The 18,085-nt window shown below is 40.6% G+C and overlaps 1 long non-coding RNA gene across 1 annotated transcript; it reads left to right on the plus strand.

Moving 5' to 3' along the window:
• The first annotated feature begins 1,817 nt into the window (after positions 1–1,817).
• Positions 1,818–17,612, plus strand: LOC138924921 (uncharacterized). Its single transcript, XR_011440287.1, has 3 exons — positions 1,818–1,942; positions 7,619–7,723; positions 15,107–17,612. It is a non-coding gene; the product is annotated as an uncharacterized lncRNA (long non-coding RNA).
• Positions 17,613–18,085: the final 473 nt, after the last annotated feature.

Genomic DNA, 18,085 nt, shown 5'->3' on the forward strand with positions numbered 1-18,085 from the left:
GGGATCATCAGTGGTTATTTTCTTATTTTTGCTTTCTGCATCTTCCAAATTTTCAACAATGAAAAAGTATTACTTTTGTAATTAAACACACACAAAGTCATATTAAAAGAAAAGAATAAGCTTTGCCTACTTCTCCAAAAGAAAGTGCTGAAAACAGGCTTTCTGCTGGGATCGTCGCATTTTGAATGTGAGTTGCAGTTTTCAAACATAAAGCACAGCTGTTTTGTCTCTTAGCCAGAAGCTGTGAAAAAGGGGAAAGATTTTGAAAGCAGGAACAGGAAAAGACTATTGAGAAAAGCGGCTGCTATTTCTAGGCCACGGTCCTGCTGGCAACACTGTTCTCAGAAGCTATGTCTTCCTACATGGACTTACCGGGATTTATGAGTGATGAGTCTAGAGGATTCGTGGGATCCACAGTCAGCGGAGACCAGGAGAGATCTGAGACAAAGGAGGGAGTCAAAGCAGGCCAGAGAGATGTGACAGACAGGCGGTTGACAGTGCTGCCTAGGGGTCAGTGCAGCTACGTGGTCCACAGAGATCTGCAAGAAGATCTGATCAGAGAGGTTGTGCAGACGGCAGCCATGAAAGTAAGGATGGGGTTCCTGAGATGCCAGAGGGCCAAAGACCTCAGGGGCTGTGATTGAAGACACAGAACGGCTTCAAGGAAGAGTTACAAAGAGCAGAAGGTGAGCTTAGTCAGCAACTGGCCAGTACGGGAAAACTGCAGCGTGATAAAAAGTGGGTACTGGAAATTGGGGTAAGGAATGATTTAGAGATGAGAAACTCTGAAGCCACCACCATCAAAAGAATCTAAGCCAAGTGCAATTTGAGAACAAAGTGCAACAGATAAAAAATATAGTCATAGTTTTCCTGACTAGATCACAAAGATTTACCCACTCATTTAGGTAAAGAAATTCTTCAATGCGTGAATGCCATGAAATAGAGATATATTAGAGATTTGAAAAACAAAAGCAAGAAACTTGCATCAGAAAAGGCGTAAAAACATACAGAATAGAAGCTGGACTGAAGCCAGGACAGAGACAGCCTGAGTACCCTTCACAATCAGCCAACAGCTAAAGCTATGGTTCTCAAAGTGTGGTCTCAGCCCAGCAGCACCAGCAGCACCTGGGAGCTTGATGGAAATGCAAATTCCCAGGCTCCACCCCAGACCTACCAAATCACAAACTCTAGGAGCGAGGGCCAGGAATCTGTGCTTTAACAAGCCCACCAGGAGATTCAGATGCACACTGAATTTTGAGAACCATTGATCCAGAGGCATTAAAAGGGGCAGGAAAAGCTACCTGTCAAAAACGGTAAGACAAAGAGAGGAACATCAAAAAGAGAGTAATGCCCAAGGTAGCCAATCAAGGACTGAGATTCAGCCTTAAGCCACCCATGGCTAGAATCCTTAGCAATCTCCCCACCCTAGTTCAAGTCACCATTGTTGCCTGGGCTGCTGTAATAGCTGGGTGACTATCTGTCCTGGTTTGGCTGGGGAAGTTCTAGCTTGAGCCTGTGGTCCTGGTGTAGTGATAAGGAGTTTCCCTTTCATTCTGAAAATTGTCTGGATTTTCAATATAATTATATGGCTCCCCTAGTCATGGCCTCCTGACCATTCTCCCTGGTTCCCTTTTTGCCCATCTCCACTGTGTTTTCTTCCCAGAAGCTAAACATGTAAATCATTCATTTTACTCCTCTTCTACAAAAGCCTTCAATGGCTTTTCATTGCTCTGAGATAGAACTCAAATGGCTCACAATGGCCCATAGCGCCTATCCTTCCATCTTCACCTCATTCCATGTTCCTACCTGCTTTCTTTGTTCCAAGTACGTTAGCCTCCTGTCAACACCATCACAAGCTGAGTTCATCCGACCTCAAGGACTCTGCACATGCTGGTCCTTCTTCCTGGATTGTGCCCAATCTCCACCCCCCTTCCAATGTCAGGTAGTCTCCTGTTTTCATTTAATAATATTCCAAATGGTTTCTCAAATACTATTCTTTGAAGGTATTATTTTAATGACTGCATAATTTTCCATCATATGAATGCGACATAATTTATTTAGCCATTCCCTAATATTGTTGATTAAAATTGTTCCCTATGTTTTGCTCTTATGAGTGAAGCTGTTAGATGAGTTAGTTGTGGTTCTTGGTTGCAAACAACTCAAACTACCTCAGGCAAAAAGAGAACTTTATTGGAATGATGCTGGGGTTTCTCCAGAAGTGGAATAAGAGTTAAAAAATGAAACTGTGGAAAAAGCAAGATTAGAGGAATAACTTGGACCAAGGCTATAAATGTTACTAGGACACTCTCAATAGGGATAGATAGATAGATAGATAGATAGATTGATAGACAGATAGACAGATAGATAGATAGAATGTATGTGTATGTACACACGTACATCTACATGTATGTATATACACACACAGTTTGTGTATACATGCACACATACTAAAACTCTCCTTCAGCTCCCCTCTGTGTGCAGTATTAGTCTTTCTCATTAGAAAAGATTCACTCCCCTTGGTGGCTAACATAGCTGCCAATGCTCTCAAACCATGGCTTCCACCACCGGAGAGGATAGTGTTTCATACTCTCTAGTGCCAAGTGCAAAATTTCCCAGGGAAGGATTCTAATTGGCTCAGCTTGGGTCCAGTGCCCTCCCTGGGGTCCAGCAGCTATAACAGCATTTGTACAAACCTCATGGTTACCGAGGGGGATGAAGCCCAGCAAAAGGGGGCTGTTCATCCCAGAACAAGGGCAGAGAGCTGCTGAGCAAACACAGTCATGGACATCTACTACAGACAAAGATATTTTTTGTAAGGATATGGGGGAGGGGATTTTTTAAATCACATGCATATTTTTAAATAAGTTAAAGACATAAAAGGAAATGGTTTTTAAGGTCCATGATTTCAATCTCTTAAAAGTCTTTCCTTTTTTGATATTCTTTTCAAATATTTTTCCACATGTATTCATAGTTTCATATAGTTGCATTCAAATTAAACATGAAATCATATATTAAGTAAGGCTTTAGCCACTTAACAATTTATCACTTTTTCATACTTCTGCATTGTCTTTCCTGCTTTTCTTTTTATCTCATTATAAAAATAATATTTGCTCTCCGTACTACTGCTATAATAATAATGGCTAAAACTTGTATGGGACTCCCTGTGTGCTGGACACTGTCCTACACGCATTATGTACTTGAACGCATTTAATTTTGGCCCATCTGCCTAAGCCCTGACTTTCCAGGGAAGGTACAATTATTAGAGCCATTTCTTTGGAAGAGGAAACTGAGGCACGGAGAGGTTAAGTGGCATGTGCTAGTAAGTGGCAGAGTCAGGATTCCGTCCCAGGGAGGCCAGCTCTAGATCCACCATACCAACACTTAGAGGAAGCAGGAAAAGCACCACACAGGATCCTGACTCCCTGAGGCTGCATCCTCTTACACGTCGGTATATCTTCCTCTCATCTTTTTCTTTATTTGCATTCTTCTCCTTACACAGCTGAAATTATGCATAAGATGGATGGTGAATATTTGGCAGGTGTCATACCATTCCATACCATGACCCCCATCCCACCCAAACAACAACATCCTGCCTCCACTTTTGTTGCCCCTGTTCTTTCCCACTGAGCCCAGATGTGGCCGCAAAATCTATCTGAAAAGAAAGAGTCAATCAATTCTAGTTAACATACGAGATAAAACTCTACGCAATTTCTGCACTATATATCATAATAGTCCTGCATTTCCCCATGTTGTTAAAAACCTTTTAAGAACACCACTTTTTAAGGCAGAAGGACTTTTCCATTTTCCTAGAGATAATCATTTGTTTACAATATTTTACTATTATAAATAGGACAGAGCTATTTTTAAATAATACATAATGCTGTAATGAATAACAGCAATTTTGTCTTTATTTCTATTTTTTTCCTTAGTATAGGTTCGATAGGGAGCATAAATGTCAGACCTTTTATATCACAACTTTTCCAATATTCAGTCTTTAGTTTTCACTTATTTCTGGAGCCCTGGCATTGGGGCGGGTGTTGGGGGGCAGGAATGGGATGCATGGATTGATGCAATGGGGAGAAGGGGGCCGCTTCTTCCTTACTCCTGATGTCACCAGTGGAGCACTCTTGGCCCCTTTTCCCGTCGCCTCACTCGCTTTTCCCTGGGTGGGGGTGGAAGTGGAGCAGTGACTTATCTCACCAGCAAGTTTGGGCTAAAACCCAGAGACGTTTGAAATTGCTCCCTCCTTTCTGAGCCAAGCCTGCCTTCGGGAAGCATCTGTTCTGCTCGGCCCCTCTGTGCTGGATGTTTACCAGGTCAGACACCCACATTGCAGGAGACATTTGTGGGTACAGCTGTCTGGGACTGGGGTTCAGTTGAAAAATCCTGTAGTCCATAGATAGAAGGCACATTCTCCAGTATGAGCTTCACCAGCAACATAAGGGGAATATTTTGGCCCATCTTCCCAACTTCTGACTATTTCTAAACCCGTTCAGAACTTGGGCAGAGAAGATGGGTGCTGTTTACTGTACCCCAAACCCTCAATAAGTTGGAATAGTCATAGTTATTTTCATTATATTTTCCAAACTCTAACATATTTTAAACTATCTTCGCCTTTTTATACACAGTTGTGCTGTGTATAAACGTATTTGTTTACAACCATTTAGCCTCAAAACTTTGGCAATATTGCTACATTTTCATCTGGAATTTTGTTTTACAAGTGAAAGGTCTGGGGCCAGCCTCGGTGCTGTTTCTTTCTGGGTAATTTTTTCCCTGCACGAATGTTTTTTAAATCATTTTTAAAAATCATCATTAACTTTTTCTAAATTTCAGGTTATACCTAAAGATGATTCTCTTTTCATTGATTTTGCCTGGAATGTGGTAAACTAGTTCCATTTGCATATTTATTTGTTTTTAATTTTTAAGCTTAGAAAGATTTTCTTATCTTTGATCATGGTTTGTACTCCAATTGCCCCTTTTTGCTTTTAATCAACAGAAGCATCTATTCCTGCTGGATTAGACCTCCAGTTTCGGTCGTCCATGTCAATGATCTTCTCTCTTGTTTTCATCTCTTTGTCCTCCCTTCATTTCTGAGCATCTTCTCAAGTTTGTCTCCCACGTCCCTGATTCAGTTTTTACCAGGCTAACTCTGTTCCTCACTGCTTTCTATTTCTGTGCACGGCACATCTGTGAACATTAAATGTTTCCTGAATAAACAACAAATGAATGGTTACTATGCGATTTTTGGTTTTTCTGTTTGTTTTCTTTTTTCCACTCATGTACCTCTTTTCATTTAATGCCATTGTTTCTTCATATCAGCTACACTGTCTTCTAATATTTTGTACCCGTTTTATAGTGTCATGTCTTCCTGCAACCTAGGAACACACCAAACAAGTTTCTCCTGGTTCTTATGATAAACCATTTTTTAGAGGTCTGTCCTTTCTCTGAGTCTTGAGAATGATGCTTTTCTTCCTTTTACATGGCAATACTTTTCCCCGTGAGACCCACATTTCACTTTATCTTCTCATCCTTCAATGAGGTGAGTTCCATTCAGATCTTGTGTTGGCTAATACTTACATACAATGCATGCTTTTCCTTCCAAATGGGGTGAATGGAGTCACCTTCTAAGATCTATGTCTGATGTCTGTATATGATGAGTTGATGCACACAGTTTTTAGCTAGTTCCTAATTTCTAGCAGAATTTCATCTAATGGGGATGTGCTGGGATGAAATAGAGTCTCGCCCTGCCCCACTGCATCACTCCCAGATGCTCTGAACAGATGGAGTTCATAAAGCACGACAGTCCCCATGCGCTGACAATGCTTCCCCACTGCTCCCACCACAGCGCTTTGCTTGTGGGAATCAAACCTCCCAGGATGAAACTCAGTCTTCCCTTACTTCCTGCCCAGTTGTTTCCTGACAGTGTTTTATTCTGCTGAGTACAGAAAAAAGAGGTACAGATGGGAAACAGGGACAATAGTGGCTGCTTCAAGAGAAAGCGCCAACACAGGAGAGGGAAGACATTTTCTCATTTGGTGCAGATCTTTCATTTCTGAATGACAGATGACAAGGTGGGTCATCCCATCTTTGTTCTAGTAGGTACAGCACAGAATAGGTCAACAATCGTCTCTTCCAAATCAGCTTCTGGGGCTTTATAATTGTAAAATTCTTCCAAATTCTGGTACTGGGTTAACCCTTGGTCAACCAACCTTGGGTGAGGGTTTTCAAAATATAAGCTTCTAGAGTCAGAAAGGCTTCCGTTTGCATTCTGGCTCCTCCACTCACCAGCTTTTTGACCTTGGGAAAGTTAATTCATATCTTCAGGCCTAGTTTTACCATCTATAAAATGGGGATATCTCTGTATCTGTTTAATCTGCACACAGAACAAACCATGTGAAAAATTGGGCTGTACTCAGATGAAGGAGGAGCGAGATTGGTGGAAGAAATATCAACAATCTAACATATGCAAATGACACCATCTTTTCTTTTTTTTTTCTTTTGGTGAGGAAGATTCACCCTGGGCTAACATCTGTGCCAGTCTTCCTCTATTTTGTATGTGGGTCACTGCCTCAGCATGGCTGACGGGTGGTGTAGATCCACACTTGGGATCCAAACCGGGAACCCGGGCTGCTGCAGCAGAGGATGCTGAACTCAATCACTACACCACAGGACTGGCCCCTCAAACGACACCATCTTACTGGTGGAAAGCGATAATGACTTGAAACACCTTCTGACGGAAGTGAAAGAAGAAAGCGCCAGAGCAGACTGCACTTGAACATCAAGAAGACAAAATCATGACTACAGAAGAATCACACAACTTTAACCTGAATGACAGTGAAGACAATGAAGATGTTGAAATTGTCAACGATTTTGTTTCCCTTGGTTCAGTCACCAATTTAAATGGAGACTGCAGCCAAGAAATCAAAGAAGACTGAGACTCGGAAGGGCAGCAATGAAAGAATTAGGAAAGATCACCAAGTGTAAGGAAGTGTCATTAGAGACTAAGGCCACGATTATCTGCACCCTTGTATTCCCAATTACTGTGTATGGGAGTGAAAGCTGGACAGCGAAGAAGGCTGACAGGAGATAAATCGATTCATTTGAAGTATGCGGCTGGAGGAGAGCTCTGTGCATCCCCTGGACTGCCAGAAGAACGAGTTAAGCCTGAATTATTGCTGGAGGCAAAAATGATAAAACTGAGCCTGTCCTACTTTGGGCACATCATGAAAAGGCAGGATTCTTTGGAAAAGACAATAATGCTGGGAAAAGTAGACGGCAGCAGGAAAAGAGGAAGACCAAATATGCGCTGGATTGATGCCATAAAGGAAGCATGAGTTTACAGGAGCTGAGTAGGGCTGTTGAGGAGAGGGCACTGTGGACACCACTCATTCTTAGGGCTGCCAGGATTGGAGGCGACTTGACTGCACATAGCAACGGAATGGGGATGATGATAGTACGCACTCCATCAGTATGTTCTAAGAGGTAATTGGGTTGAACATCTGTTGTAGGGTCAACGTAGATACTCATAGTACTATTGTAAATTTTTAGGGTTATTGTAAATTTTCATTTTTATCTATCACCATAGTATTATCAACCACTTTTTATTTTTCTTATACAGTTCATGAATATCCATTTTATAAAATTTGGAGAATATTGTCAAGCAAAAAGAGAAAATCGAAATCACCTAGAATCCTACCATCCAGAGGAACCACTTGGACATTTTGTATGTTTTTTCAGTTTTCTTCCCATGAGTGTGTGTGTGGTGCGGGGGAAGGTATGGGTGTGTTTAAACAAATGCAAGCTAATACTATTTTTTAACCTTTTTTTTTTCTTTGTTGGAGAAGATTCACCCTGAGCTAACATCTGCTGCCAATCTTCCTCTTTTTGTTTGAGGAAGATTTGCCCTGAGCCAGCATCTGTGCCAATCTTCCTCCACTCTGTATGTGGAATGCCACCACAGCATGTCTTGACGAGCAGTGTGTAGGTCCACACCCAGGATCCAAACCCATGAACCCTGGGCTGCCAAAGTGGAGCACGTGAACTTAACCACTATGCCACCAGGCCAGCCCCCAATCTTCCTCTATTTTGTATGTGGGTCACCACCACAGTATGGCCACCAATGAGTGATGTAGGTCTGTGCCCAGGAATAGAACCTGGGCCACTGAAGTGGAGTGCACCAAACTCAACCGCTAGGCCACAGGGTTGGCCCCTCTGTTTTTTTCACTGTTTTCCACAAACATTTTCCATGTTACTAATTCTTCTTTAACATCACTTTTGATGGCTGCATAATATGCCGTCGTACAGATATGTCATAGTTTATTTTACCCAACCTATCATTGAATATTTAGGATTCCAAAAATTATTTTACTACTCGCAACACAAATATGGACATTCTTATAAATAAAATTTTCCTCTTTATCTATGCTCATTTTCTTGAGTAGATTCCTAGAAGTGGAAGTGTTGGATCAAATGATGTGTAGGTTTTGTAGGTGCTTCCTGCATATTTGCCAAATCACCCTCTATGAAGTTCATAGTAATCACCAATTTGTGTCATTTTCAACAATGTGAAAATGATAACACTTTTTTAGTGTAATTGTTAGTAAGAATGAACGTTTTAATGTTTATTGTTAATTGGAGTTTCTTTTCCTTTTTCAATAAATTGCCTATTTGTGTTGTTTTTCTGTTTTTAATGAGGCATTTTTTTCATTAACTTTTAAGAGAGCTCTTTATTTCATAAGCATTTTAGTCCCCTATCTGTAATCAATATTTCTTTATTAAATGTTTGATATAATTTACTGGTGATGTTACATTGGCCTGTAGTTTTCTTTGTGGGAAAGTTTTAAATTATGGATTCAATTTCTTTAATAGATATAGGACTTTTCAGATTTTCAAATGCTTTTTGAATCAGTTTTGGTAAATCATGTTTTTCTAGCAATTTGTGCACTTCTTCTGAAATTCCAAGCTATCTGCCAGAAAAAATGTTATAATATCCTCTTTTATCTTATAAAATATGTATCGATGTCCCTTTATTCATTCCTGTTGTTAGTAATTTGTGATTTTTCTCTTTTTCCCATGTTGGCTTGCCAGGGGACTTTGGTTTTAATCGTGTGTTTGTATTGGCCGTGTTTCGATTTACAGCAGTGTCACATTGTTACATAAACCTGTCCTTCTCTTTCTTTGTGATTACTTTCTTTTCACACTTTCCCCTCTCAAAATCAGATAATTATTTATCTGTATTTTCTTTCAGTTGTTTTGTTATTTCTTTTGTAGTTGTTGTTATTAAATTAAAATTTTTTAAGCAAAATAATATATAGACATATTTTAAAAAAATATACCAAACAGTTCCAAAAGTATGAAATGTTAAATTCTCTCTTCACCCCCCACCCAATTTCACTTCTCAGCACTCCTGGAATGAGTTCTTGTATGTACTTCCAGAACGTATTTACGCATGGACCGGCCTCTGTGTGTGCATGTGTGTGTGTATGTACTACATATAATATATATTATTTTAACACATTTTGGAAGTTCTAAACACTATACGTGTATTCATATATTGTTATTAGACACTTGATTGTAAGAATAATGATTTTGTTCTTCTCAATTAGTGAGTCTCAAACTTTAATATGAATCAGAATCGCCTGCGAGGTTTATTAAAACACAGATTGCTGGGCGCGACCCCTGGAGTTTCTAGTTCAGTAGACCTGGGGAGGAGCCCAGGAATTTGCATTTTGAACAAGTTCCTTAGTGTTTCTGATCCTGCTGGTCTGAGACCACTCTTTAATAAGGACCACTGCTCTAAATGATTCTTGCTGTATCCCAGAGTCAAGACCCCCATCCAAGGGTATTTAATGAAGAAGAGCAGAACCTGGGACGAGAGTAGTCACTGATGATGGTCTGACCTGCTCACGAACTCCGTCTACGCTGACTGCCAGCCAGCCCCCTTTCTACACAGACACCACTTTCAAAATTGACATCCACGCAGGGAGTGTCCTTCATTTATTTCCTGATAATTCAACCCTGTTGTATAATCAAGTGCTAATAGGTTACTGGAGAGACAAGAATTGAAGCCATTTTCATACGTGACCACATGCGCATGACTCACAGGACACGTCATTGCTGACGGCTGCGGGGAATGTCTAGAGGACAGCTGTGCGGAAGGGGCAGTCTTCAGACCTGCATCAGCATCACCAGAGAGGCTCGCTTGAAACACAGATTCCCCCTCCAGCCCTAAGAATCTGGAGCTCCTGGACACGGGACCCAGGGATCTGCATTTTTACAAATCCCTCAAGGCAATTTGTATACACCCCTACATTTGATTACTCTGGTGTGGGCAATAGAGCAGACAGTAAGATCACAAGGGAAAAGGCTGTTAAGGAAACCTCCAGAAGCAGGTAGTGGCACAGCAAAATGGAAAAAGAAACTGAAACAAGGGGCTGCCTACCACCGATTCTCCATTTATTAGATACCTCCTATGTACCCAGCACTCTTTCAGGCACTTCACATACGTTACCTCCTTTTATCCTCACAATATTGTGGTAAAAATGAGGCTGCAGGGTTGAAGGAAGGAGACCTTGTAAGTGATGGCACTGAGATTTGAACCCATGTTTCACTCCAACGTCGACATTCTTTTTCTAAGCTGTGCTGCCTCCTCTGCCCTTTCACCTGAGTGAAGCAGGAGGTGGGTGAGTGTGCTCCCATCCGCGTGCCGTCCTTTGAGTGGGGAGGTGGAAATAGTGGCGAACTTCCTGGTGCTCATTATGTGGACGTGCCAAGTGATTAAGAGGATAAGAATGGCTGGGTCACTGGTGATTCTGGTGATAGGGAGAGCCAACCTGAAGGATTAGAGATCAAGTAGAGTTTTCACTCCCAATTGCTCAATTTGCCACTGGCAATGCCTCATTTCTCAGACAACGATTCAGTCAACCATCCCATGAGTCACCATCACAAAAAACCAAGCGTGGTTATAGAAACCCACCAGGCACGAAGAACGGCAAAGCATTGGGAGTCTGGGAGGGCCGAAAACTACCATTGCCAAGATCTCCTGCCTTGTGATTTGTAAATCCATGTGTGCTTCTTGGAAAATTTAATCCACATGTTTGGGATCATTTACACTTAACCCATCAAAATGCGGTTTTATAAGAGGCAGTTGATGTCTAAGAAGCCTGATGTACTTTCTCTTCCTTTCGCTTTTAAACATAAGCCACTAAAAGCACATCCTTTCCCACCACCATCCCAATTTCTGAAGCTGGACGGCAGATTTTGTCAATAAAAACTAAGCCTAAAATCTGAAAACAGGCAACCTCAGGCCTAACCTAACCTATGAAAAGTGACAAGTTTGAAGTCTGGACAAATATGTTCCCTCATTTCCCAGAAAAGTCCCCTAGCAGCTGTGGGGAAAAAAGCCCACCGTGCTGCAGATTCAACTTCCTCCAGACAGCCCTCCGCCTGGCAGGGGAGCACCAGATGTATTCCAGACCCTTGTTTTCAATTCAAAGAGCTCTGCCCACTGTTCTCAGGGTAGCATTCTGGAAGCCCAACTTAGTGATTCATTCCAGTGAAATCCACAGGATGCCCAGCCACGATGAATAGACTCCAAAGTGTTTCCATCTCATTCCTGCGGAAGTGTTTCTCTCGGAAGAGCATCTCAGCCTCCGGCAAGTGCTCACCGCCCAGAGCCTCTTCAGGGACACCTGAAATAGCAGGAAAATAGTGAGCATTATCCGCAGCACAGTTCCAAGTAGGGAAAGAGTAATTATATCCAAATCTGTTGTTCATTTATTTCATATGCTCTAGTCCCCTTTGGCTCTGCTAGCTTGGTTGTAATTGCCGTGTAGTTTTTCCAAGTTTGGGCTACCCTTAAATTACTAGCATCTAGACTCTGTTTTCAGTACTCCTTCAGAAGCAAACCCAAATCCAGGGCAAACTGCGCCCTAGCATGAGATTCCATTTTAAATTCAAAGGAAAAACTTGATAGAAAACAGTATGGTAATTCCTCAAGAAAGTAAAAATAGAATTACCATATGATCTAGCAATTCCATTTCTGGGTATATAGCCCAAAGAATGGAAAACAGTCTCAAAGAGGTATTTGTACACTAATGTTCATAGCAGCATTATTCACAAAAACCAAATGGTAGAAGCAACCCCAAGGGTCCATTGACAGATAAATGGGGAAAAAGAATGTGGTATGTATATGCATACAATAGAATATTATTTAGCCTTAAAAGGAGAGAAATTCTGACCTATGCTACAAGATGGATGAACCTGGAGGACATTATGCTGAGTGAAATAAGCCAGCTACAAAGAGGACAAATACTGCCTGATTTCACTGACATGAAGGACCTAGAGCAGTCAACACCATAGAGACAGAAGGTAGGATGGGGGTTGCCAGGGGCTGGTGGGAGGAGAACGGGGAGTTACAGTTTAATGGGCACAGAGTTTGTTTTGCAAGATGAAAAGAGTTCTGCGGATGGATGGTGGTGATGGTCGCACAACAGTGTGAATATATTTCATGCCACTGAGGCGTACACTTTAAAATTGTTAAGACGGTAAATTTTATATCTATTTTGCCACCATTAAAAAAAAAACAAAAGAGGAGTTAGTTTAGCCCAAATAGGTGAAGAGCAGCTAGGCTTGAGGTTATTTTGTCACTCGTCAGCATCCGCCTTGGGAAGTTTCATCTTGTTTTGTCCCGACCTTGGAGACCATTTTTGATTGGATAAGAACATTAATGTGGTCCACGGTCTTTTACTGGATCTTATTTCTTAGCCTTAATATTAATGCAGAAGTGGTAAGGTCTTATTGAGGAGCCGACTTTGAGAAGTAATCATTTGAATAGCACTTTCCCCGCCCCAACCCTGAGGGACAATAAAGCCTTGCAGAACAGGATGGCGGTGAAGCCAGACAGTAAATTTTATCTCCCAAAACCCAAGAACAATGATCCAAAAATAAGTAAAATCAAATGAGAAATACAGGGGCACAAACTCAGGCTATCCTCTTTAAAAAGTGGTGACCAGGAAGAGAAACAAATTCAGAAGTGGCCTTAATACTCCTGCTGTGGCCCTCCAACATCACCCTCTGAAACCGCGGTGGGGAAAAAGGGGTGGAAAACGTCCTCTGAACCAATGAGTTCAGGGGTGGGTTGTACTTCTTTTTTATGTGTGTTATCCTTTAAAATATGGTTATCCACCAGAGTTAAGGCAAAGAATGATAATCCATGTCTTGATTCCCTTTGACTTGGACTTTAGCCCTTCCTCCATAACATTTTGAATGAGGCGAGAATTTAGACAACCCTTGTAGAAATGGAGAGAGAGATCGTGCAGATATAGAGCATCAGGTCATTCTAATCAAAGCAATTGTGAAAGAAGAGCCATTGTGCACAGTATCGGAAATGGGGAGGGGAAACCAAATTTAACAGTGATTTAAAAAAAAAGGTAGAGGTGGAAGATGTAGAGAAGTCAGGAAAGAAAATGTGTAAGAATATATGAGACTTGTTGAAGAGGAAGGAAACAGTCAAAGAAAATGTGGGAGAAAGTTTTTGATCACAGATTAAATCCTGGGGGACAAGCATGTGAATTGTTACACTCACTTTGCGATGACATTTCTGGAAAGTTGAAGCACAAACCAGAGAGACTTGCAAGCTGATCAGGGGAAAGCTTTTGATGGAAACATGAGAATTTGGATCTTTGCCACGGGAGAGGTTCAAGGGTTGACTGACGAGAGGATGCCTGAGCCATTCTCTGTCATAAACCAGAATATCACCTAAGCTCTCCCACAGTGGGTTCCATCTTGAATACCATATCCAGAGAAAGAAACCGCAACCTCCATTTGATTCTTAGCCACTGCCTGACCAAACAGGAAGCTCGTCCTAAAGTCTACAGAGTTCCAACTGTTTGTGGAAGGTGGAAGTCTTGCCAGCACACAATGAGTCAGCCGCCATTAACCAAAGGAGCGAGTTAGGGCAACCACTTGGACAATCTGTTATTTTGGAAATGAGGATTTCTTTTACAACATTTGAGCCTGGGAACATGGTGTGCTTTATATAAAGCAAAAAATAAATAAAAGATTTCAAGGAATTCCTCTCCCACATGACCAATTCGAAAACCCAAGCTGACAACCCCAAGTACTAAATAGATTCAATGAGCTTGCATTTACTCCAACTTTAAAAATACAATACACACGATACTATTTTAGAAGTTCTTTCTCCTAAAAAGGGAAGTCACTGAAATAGAGACAACTGGCCACAATAATTTAGGTTTTATCAAGTGTGGGCTTTCAAATGACATCCAAAAGGCACCAGAAAGAATGGATCTTTTTTTGTGGGAGGAGGAGGGCTCATCAGTTTGCTGTGATGTTAGGAAGCCAAGTCAGTCCTACTCAAAATAATTGCTAATAGTTTACAATTAGTGAGTACACGACTTCAGAGTCCCTTGTTTTTAATTTGGGAAGGAGAAACTCAATACCACATTGCTTCTTGTTTGCCATTATAATGTTTATTTATGACTGATATTCCTTGTCCCCAGTTATCCATTTGCTTCTCCTTCCATAATAAAACCCATGATTTTTAACTGAGCCCATGGCTGCTTGGAAGAAAGACCTTTCCCATTGCCCCTTGGAGCTGGGTGTGGTCATGAGGCTAATTTAGGTGAATGCAAACAGGAAGTGGTATATGCATCCTTAAAGAGAGGGAGCATACTCTTCTTTGCCCTGTTCCTCCTTTTTGTTGGTTGTAATTCAAATGTAAGGAGTGAAGTTCCGGTAATCAGGGCTATGGGATCCTTGAGAATGGAAGCCATGCACGGTGGAGCAGCAAAATAGAAGGAGCATAGGTCTCTGACACTGTGCAGTGCTCAAATTATCCTGGACTGACAACCTCTAGATTTCTGGCTCATGAGAGGAATAAACATCTATACTGCTTAAACGGCTGTTCTCTTACGTTTGTCTGTTACTTGCAGCCAAAGCTAATCCTGGTTAATAAGCTATTTTAAAAACGTTTTGTTTTATTGGGGTAGTGGCAAAGAAGTCTAAATTCTCTAATATCCATATCTTAAACCTGGTTGTTAAGATGACATGGTCATAATGAGCCATCCTATGCTTGTCTATTATTTAGCCATTTGACTCTGTGGCTCCTAACACCTACGAGAGACCTGAGAGGCCCTTGGAAAGGAGTGACTGAGAGCAGCACGGTCCCTAACCAAGAACAGACACATGTGCAGGCCAGATTCTGTGTTTCCAAGGTAAAACGATCTGTGATTAGTATCTTTGTCATGGAGAACTCTGGTTTAAGAACAATTCTAGCACTTGGGTTGGACATCCCATCACTAGGGACTCATTCCTTTAGGTAATATCAACGCTGTAAGTTCCCCTCTTAAAATGCAAACTCCGTGAGAGGCAAAAGAGTAAGTCCCTCACACTTCAGTGTCAAGCTTATTTCATTCTCGACTCTAGAAAAGTCTTTGAAAGATAAAAGATATGTGTGTTGGGGGCAAGGAGAGGAAAGTATGAAAATTGAGGAACTAGAAGAATGAGAAAAAAGAGAGACTTGAAAGACCATCTTTAGAGATTTCATAATTATGCCAAGGACTATCAGTGTAAATATGCCCAGGACACTCATTCCCCGGGGTAACTGAAACCATATAGTAAACAAATGACAAGACAATTCTGTGGAATTCTGTGGAATATGAACCACATGATCTAAGCTGCAACTAAGCTCAAAAAATGTAAAGAGGTTAAAAGTCAGAGTATGAGGAAGAGGGTGAACCCAGAGAGATACCAGCATTATTCAAAACAATAATCCATTTGGAATTTCCAATATTCAGCTGACAGTAGCCATTGATCAAATTAATCAGCTGCATTTTGCAACTCCTAATGAAATAATGGATCTAGGCAGTAATCATCAACGACTGCTAAAACCCCTGATTAAATGCTGCTGGGGACCGTATAATGGATGGGTCAAGCTGACAACATCTGGACTCACTGATCAGTCTTAACATCACAAATGAGAGACAACCAGACAGTATGTGCCTCCCGAAGTGATGCAGTAGCAACTGCATAGCACCGTCTATGAAGTTGTCTTGCCAAAACATGGAAGCCAAATCTGATCAAGCTTCCAGCTCAAACTATTCATCTCCTGGGAAATCCAGAAGTGGAGAAACATGAGGAAGCTATTTTGGGGACGCAATCAGCAAAATCCAGAATGTGGGGCATTCTACAGATAAATGAATGACAAGGAAAAAAGACAGTAGGAGGAGGAAATATTTGATTGAAGAGATTTAGGAGACTTATCACCCAGATGCAATTTGTGATCGTTGTTTGGGTTCCTTAGTTAAACAAACAAACAAACATACACCAATTGTAAAAAGATTTATGGGACCATCAGGGAAATTTGAACACTGACTAAAAATTGGATGATATTAGGAAACTGTCATTTGTTTAGTTGTAATAATAATATTGTGACCTTGGATTAGGCAACAATGTCTTAAAAATGACACCAAAAACACAAGCAACAGAAGAAAAAATAGGTTGGACTTCATCAACATTTAAAAGTTTTGGGCATCAAAGGACACCATAATGAAAGTGAAAAGAAAATCCACGGAATGGGAGAAAATATTTTCAAATCACATTTCTGACAAGGGTCTACTATCCAGAATATATCAAGAATACATATAATGCAACAATCAAAAGACAAATAACCCAATTTAAAAACAGGCAAAGGCCTTGAACAGATATTTCTCCAAAAATATATATAAATGGCCAATGGGCACAAAAAATTATGTTCAACATCATTAGTCATTAGGGAAATGCAAATCAAAACCACAGTGAAATCTCATCTCATACCCACTAAGATGACAATAATCAAAAAGACAGATAACAAGCGTTAGCAAGGATGTGGAGAAATCAGAACTATACACATTGCTGGTGGGGATGTAAAATGGGGCGAGCACTTTGGGAAACAGTTAGCAATTCCTAAAAAAGTTAAATGTAGAGCTACCATACAATCCAGTAATTCCATTCCTAGGTACGTACCCAAGAGAAATGAAAACATACGCTCTCATGGAAGTTATACATGAATCTTCATAATTAATTAATCACATAACCAGTTAATCACAGCTTCAATCGCAATAGCCAAAAAGTGGAGGAAACAGCCCAAATGTCCATCAACTGCTGAATGGATAAACAAAATGTGAAATATACATACTATGGAATATTATTCAGCTAAACCATATGGAGGTTCCTCAAAAAATTAAAAATAGAACTACTATATGATCCAATACTTCCACTTCTGGGAATATATTCAAAGGAAATGAAAATAGTAACTTGAAGAGATATGTGCACCCCCACATTCACTGCAGCATTATTCACAATAGCCAAAACATGGAAACAACCTGAGTGTCCGTCAATGGATGAATGGATAAAAAAGATGTGGTATATACACACAATGGAATATTATTCAGCCATAAAAAATGAGGAAATTCTACCATTTGCGACAACTTGGATGAACTTTGAAAGCATTATGCTAAGTGAAATAAGTCGGACAGAGAAAGACAAATACTCCATGATCTCACTGATAGATGGAATTTTAAAAAAAAGACAACCCTGCCAAACTCATAGAAAAAGAGATCAGTGGTTACCAGAGGCAAGGGGGTGTGGTGGAATTGGAGGAAGGCAGTCAAAAGGTACAAACTTCTAGTTATAAGATAAATCAGTACTAGGGATGTAATGTACAACATGATGACTATGGCTAACACGGCTGTATGATATAGGGGAAAGTTGTTGTTAAGAGAATAAATCTTGACTTATCATCAAAAGAAGAATTTTTTTTTCCTTTTCTTTTCATTGTATCTATAGGAGATGATGGATGGTAAATCTATTGTGGTAACCAGTTCACAATGTATGTAAATCAAACCGTCACGCTGTACAACTTAAACTTATACAGTGATGTATGTCAATTATTTCTCAATAAAACTGGAAAAAAAGAGAAAGTAGCCATAGACATTATGTAAAGAAAAGAGTGTGACTGTATTCCGAGAAAACTTAATTTACCTACTACTTTATTTATTACTCTATGTATGTATTGATGGGTGGTAGA

This window comes from Equus caballus, chromosome 1 (assembly GCF_041296265.1).
Source record: "Equus caballus isolate H_3958 breed thoroughbred chromosome 1, TB-T2T, whole genome shotgun sequence".
Classification (NCBI taxonomy): domain Eukaryota; kingdom Metazoa; phylum Chordata; class Mammalia; order Perissodactyla; family Equidae; genus Equus; species Equus caballus.